General features: G+C 36.0%; 1 non-coding gene across 1 annotated transcript; it reads left to right on the top strand.

Moving 5' to 3' along the window:
* Positions 1 to 1,893: 1,893 nt before the first annotated feature.
* On the top strand, positions 1,894 to 2,000 carry LOC128282784 (small nucleolar RNA R71). The gene has a single exon (XR_008273138.1). It is a non-coding gene; the product is annotated as a small nucleolar RNA R71 (small nucleolar RNA).
* Positions 2,001 to 5,783: the final 3,783 nt, after the last annotated feature.

Raw genomic sequence — 5,783 nt, 5'->3', positions numbered from 1 at the left:
TTTAATGTCAGAAATTTTCCAAGCTATGGCCTTTTTATGTTCTTTTAATACTTGGATTAATTCCTCTTTCTCCTTGGGTTGCAAGTTAGAAGCAATAATAACCGGTAATGTAGAATTATTTCCAATAAATGCGTATTCCAAGTGGTTCGGTAATTGTTTAAGTTCCAGTTTGGGAGGCTATTCAATAGAGTGTTTTTGCTTAAGTTCATCATTTATCTTAATGCCCTTATATTCTACTTGCCTTGAAGAATGCTCATTAGGTTCATCATCTGTCTCCTCTACTTGAGCTAGATACGGTTCCGCTGTGTCCTTCTGTATAATTTCCTGAAAAGAGTCTTGAGTAGTAATCAATAGAGTCAATAAAATAACATGAATTATCCTGTCCCTTAGAAAACCTCATAGCATCATAAATTTTAAAGATAATCTCCTCGTCACCTACGCTAAGGACCAATTTACCGTCACCCACATCCATTACAGCCCTAGCAGTGGCTAAAAATGGGCACCCTAAAATTAAGGGCACTTCTACATCTTTGTCCATGTCAAGCACAACAAAGTCAATAGGAAATATGAATTTATCTACTTTCACAAGTACGTCTTCTATAATACCTCTAGGATATTTAACAAATCTATTGTCAAATTGAATACTCATCCTAGTAGGTTTAGGTTCCCCAATACCAAGGTGTTTGAACATTTTATATGGCATCAAATTAATACTAGCGCCTAAATCAGCTAATGCTTTCTCCACATTCAGACTAGCAATTAGGCAAGGGATAGTAAAACTTCCTGGATCTTTCAGTTTGTTTGGTAGTTTGTTTTGGAGTATGGCTAAGCACTTCTCGTTGAGTTCTACTGTAGATAAGTCCTCGAACTTCCTTTTATTTGTTAGAATCTCCTTCAAAAATTTTACGTATGTAGGCATCTGCGAGATGGCTTCAACAAAAGGTAAGTTGATTTGTAATTGCTTAAAAAGTTTAAGAAACTTACCGAATTGTGCATCAATGCGGTCTTTTTTCAATTTTGATGGGTATGGAACTGGTGGTTTATATTCTTTCGGAATTGATTTGTCATTATTTTCGGGTTTTTCTTTCCCCCTTTCGCTGATCACGGCTTCTTGTGTTAGCTTCTTTTCAGATTCTGCTAACACTTTCCCACTCCTTAGTGTAAGTGCTTTTACATGCTTTTTTGATTTGGTGTTACTAGGTAAACTTCCTAGTGGTCTTTCTAAAATTAGTTTGGAAAGCTGTCCTATTTGAGTTTTGAGCCCTTGGATCGACACTTGTTGATTTTTAAGTGCTGTCTCAGTGTTCTGGAAACGGGTTTCTGACACTGAAATAAACTTAGACAGCATCTCTTCAAGGTTTGGCTTCTTCTCTTGTTGGCAGGGTAGTTGTTGGAAGCCTGGAGGATGTTGTGGTCTTTGACTTCCTTGATAGCTCCACGAGAAATTGGGTGGTTCCTCCAACTGCATTGTAAGTGTTACTATATGGATTGTTTTGAGATCGAGGATTATTACTCATGTAATTTAATTGCTCGTTATCCATGTTGTGGCCATATAGTTGGTATTCCGAATGGCTTGCTCCACCTCCACTTGCTTCGCACTGCATTACTGGGTGAACCTGTGAATAACTAAGAAAACCATCAATCTTTTTATTTAAGAGTTATACCTGATTAGAGAGCAAGGTGACTGAATCGACGTTATAAACACCGGCTGTTTTCATTGGTTTTGACCTCATGACTTGCCATTGATAGTTATTCAGTGACATCTCCTCTATAAACTCATAAGCATCTTCAGGTGTTTTATTATTGATGGTTCTGCCAGCAGCTGCGTCAACCATTTATCGAGTCGAAGGATTCAGGCCATTATGGAACATTTGAACCTGTAGCCAAAGCGGTAACCCATGGTAAGGGCACCTTCTCAGTAAGTCCTTGTATCTCTCCCATGCATCGTAAAGAGTTTCTAAGTCCATATGCACAAACGAAGAGATATCATTACGTAATTTAGCTGTTTTAGCTGGCGAAAAATATTTTAGTAAAAAATTTTTGGTCATTTGTTCCCAAGTAGTAATTGACCCTTGTGGTAACGAGTTCAACTACTGTTTAGCTTTGTTCCTCAATGAAAAAGGGAATAACCGAAGACGAATGGCATCATCAGAAACACCATTAATTTTAAATGTATCGCATAGTTCTAAAAAGTTTACTAAGTGAACGTTGGGATCCTCAACCTGCAAACCATCAAACTGAACAAATTGCTGTATCATTTGAATAGTGTTAGGTTTTAGTTCAAAAGTATTTGCAGCTATAGCAGGTCTAACTATGCTCGATTCAGTTCCTGTTAAAGAAGGTTTAGCGTAATCATACATAGTGCATGGAGTAGGATTTTGATTAACCATAATTACAGGAGGTAGCTGATTACCTTGGTTTTCAGCCATCTCTTCGGTTGGGGGTTGAGTATCATCCTCTTGCTCGTTCTCTATGTATCTTACGCTTCGCCTTATTTTTCTTTGGTTTCTGCGAACTGTACGATTGATTTCTTCATCAAAAAGTAGTTGTCCTGACGGGTTTCTTCTAATCATAAACTATAAAAACCTACCAAGAGAAAGAAAAATTAAATTAATAAATAATAAAAATGAAATGAAATTAAATTGTAAGGAAAATAAATGGCTAAAGTAATAAAAATTGAGTGTTCCTAATATCTTAGTTCCCTGGCAATGGCGCCAAAAACATGATCGCGTGATTTTTTGTGATAAGTTTTATATATTTATAATCAATCATTCTTGAAACTAACTATTATCACGATGTAGGCAAGTGTACCTGTAACACCTTGTACCCGAGTCCGCTGCCGGAGTCGGACACGAGGGGTTAACGGCTTAAACCATTCACTTCCGCAGTCCATTTTAAAAATTTTCCATGCAGTTGGCTAACTGCATCACTGTCACTTTAAAAATCATATCTTGAGTTTCAAAACTCGAAAACCAGTTTTGTAATTTTTCCCTGAAACTAGACTCATATATGCATCTACAAATTTTTTTCTAGAATTTTTGGTCCAGCCAATTAGTACAGTTTATTAGCTAAAGTCTCCCCTGTTACAGGATGTGACTACACTGACCTTCATGCATTACGACCTGGATATCTCCCTGTACAGGTCTTCAATACTGATGTCGTTTATTTCTATAGAAACTAGACTCAAAGGGAAATCTATAAATATATGGCATGACCCCTAATTATCTCTGGTTAATTTACAATGAATTTCCAAAGTCAGAACAGGGAATCCAGAAACCGTTCTGGCCCTGTTTTACGAAAACCTAAATATCTCTTAACATACAACTCATATGACCGTTTCGTTTCTTCCATATGAAAGTAGATTCATCAAGGTTCATTTACATAATTTATTAACTATTTAATTTCATTCCTACTATTTTTAGTGATTTTTCACTTCCACATCACTGCAGCTGTCAACCTCTGTCCTTAAGGTAGATTTTACCTACTTCATAATTTCCTTGATTCAACTAGCCCTTTTAGCATACATGGCACAAAGATGATCACGATTAACCATTCCAAGGGCTAATCGATTCCAAACATTTCCGCATCTCTTAATGGACAACATACAAAATGATTATGATACCATGCCAAAGTGTATACAAGCCATTTTCACATGGCTATCCAAATTTATACAAAATTAAAGGGTCTATGACCAACAAACGAAAGAGTAGTCCTATACATTAACCAAAATATCCTCTCACTACTAGTCTATTCTATACATGCCATAAGATATTCCAAAACATAGCAGTACCAAACAGTAGATAGTGATAGTGTGACTAGTTCTTGACGATCCCGAGCACAGTAGCTTCAAGCAATGAGACCTATAAGGCGGAGGAAACAGAGTAAAGCTGAGTAAGCATTACAATGCTTAGTAAGTTTTAAGCAGTGTCAACAGATAGCAATCGAATTATAACATAGTTGTTTGTATTTTTATTTCACTCTTCCTTCGGGCATACCATCCCTTTACCGAATATGCAGATAAACTCTCACATAAAAGTGAGCTCATGTGACATAGATATATCGTATGATTTCACATAACCTCTCACACTAATCCGATGTCACATAATCATAGGAATAGTCCCATAGGTTACTCTCGTATGCATCATATATAAACTTGGAGTACATACCTGTTTAACCTTTCGCATTGCGTTTATTTATAAGCAATTCTTATTACAAAGTCTTACCCGGACATAATCTCCACACGTAGTCATTGGGTCGTACCCGGACATAATCTCCACACGTAGTCATCGGGTCTCACCCGGAACATATTTCCAAGTTTCATGTACACTTAATCACATGTTACAACATTCACATTAGCCATTCGGCTTTACCACATATATATATACACTTTCGCATTCATCACGTCGGCCATTAGGCCTTATCACATATATATACACTTTCACATTCATCACGTCGGCCATTAGGCCTTATCACATATATATACATTTTCACATTCATCACGTCGGCCATTAGGCCTTATCACATATATATACATTTTCACATTCATCACGTCGGCCATTAGGCCTTATCACATATATATACACTTTCACATTCATCACGTCGGCCATTAGGCCTTATCACATATATATACATTTTCACATTCATCACATCGGCCATTAGGCCTTATCACATATATTATTATGTACAGACTTGGTCTTGGCCGAATCTACATCAATCATTTTCCAACGAATAATTCAATTTCACGCCATACTATCATTTCATATTCGAATACTCATAAACTTACAATTTCACAAATTTTGATATCAAAGATCCATCTAACACTCATGTATCATTTTACAATATCACAATTTAGAATTCAAGTATGGGATCAATCAATAGCATATGAGCAACTAAAACAAGTTTTTATCCATGTTTACAACAAAATCACATATTCGCAACGAGTTGTTTTCCTGAGCAATGGTCACTAAATTATTTATACCCGGAGATAAAAGACTCCAAATCACTTGCCGTTAATTTTCTCAGAATATAGACTCATATATCTTCCATCCATGAAATTTTCAGAATTTTTGGTTCGGCCAATCAATACCAGATTTTTCTTAAAGTTTCCCCTATTTCACTGTTTGACTAATCTGACCACTCTTCGCTACGAATCAAATTTTTCATTGTACAGAATTCATAATGTGTTTTATTTGATTCAATTTGAAACTAGACTCATTAAGGAGTCTAAGCATATAAATATTATCTTATAACCATTTTTGTACAAATTATAATGATTTTCCAAAAACAGAACAGGGGATTTCGGAGTCATTCCGACACTGTCCCGCACAACTTTAAATATCTCTTTATAGGAAATTTCTTTGCTTCCACGGTCTCTTTTATAAGAAACTAGACCAACTAAGCTTTGATTACATATTTTATTCAGCCTATAATTCCACGCCAGCAATTTATAGTGATTTTCTAAAATCACATTACTGCTGCTGTCCAAGCAAATTATTACTATTTACTCTTAAACTTCCAAGTCCAAACACTTATGAACTTACCATTTGGGTTTAAGACGTATCATGGCCACATCATATCTTATTAAATCAACTCATTATGTCCTATTATGATTGAATTTACTCAACGTTTAATCACTTAAAACTTACCTCGGAAGTGGTCGACAACTAGATATCCACGGCTATTCGTTTACTTTCTCTTTTCCCTTATCCGACTTTGATCCTCTAGGCTCTTGAGCTAAATCAAACAATTTACTTCCCAATCAAACACAATCACACGGCATCCAT

The sequence above is a fragment of the Gossypium arboreum genome, chromosome 10 (genome assembly GCF_025698485.1).
Source record: "Gossypium arboreum isolate Shixiya-1 chromosome 10, ASM2569848v2, whole genome shotgun sequence".
Classification (NCBI taxonomy): domain Eukaryota; kingdom Viridiplantae; phylum Streptophyta; class Magnoliopsida; order Malvales; family Malvaceae; genus Gossypium; species Gossypium arboreum.
The sequence above is the reverse complement of the archived record's forward strand: the minus strand, read 5'-3'. Positions and strand labels throughout refer to the sequence as shown.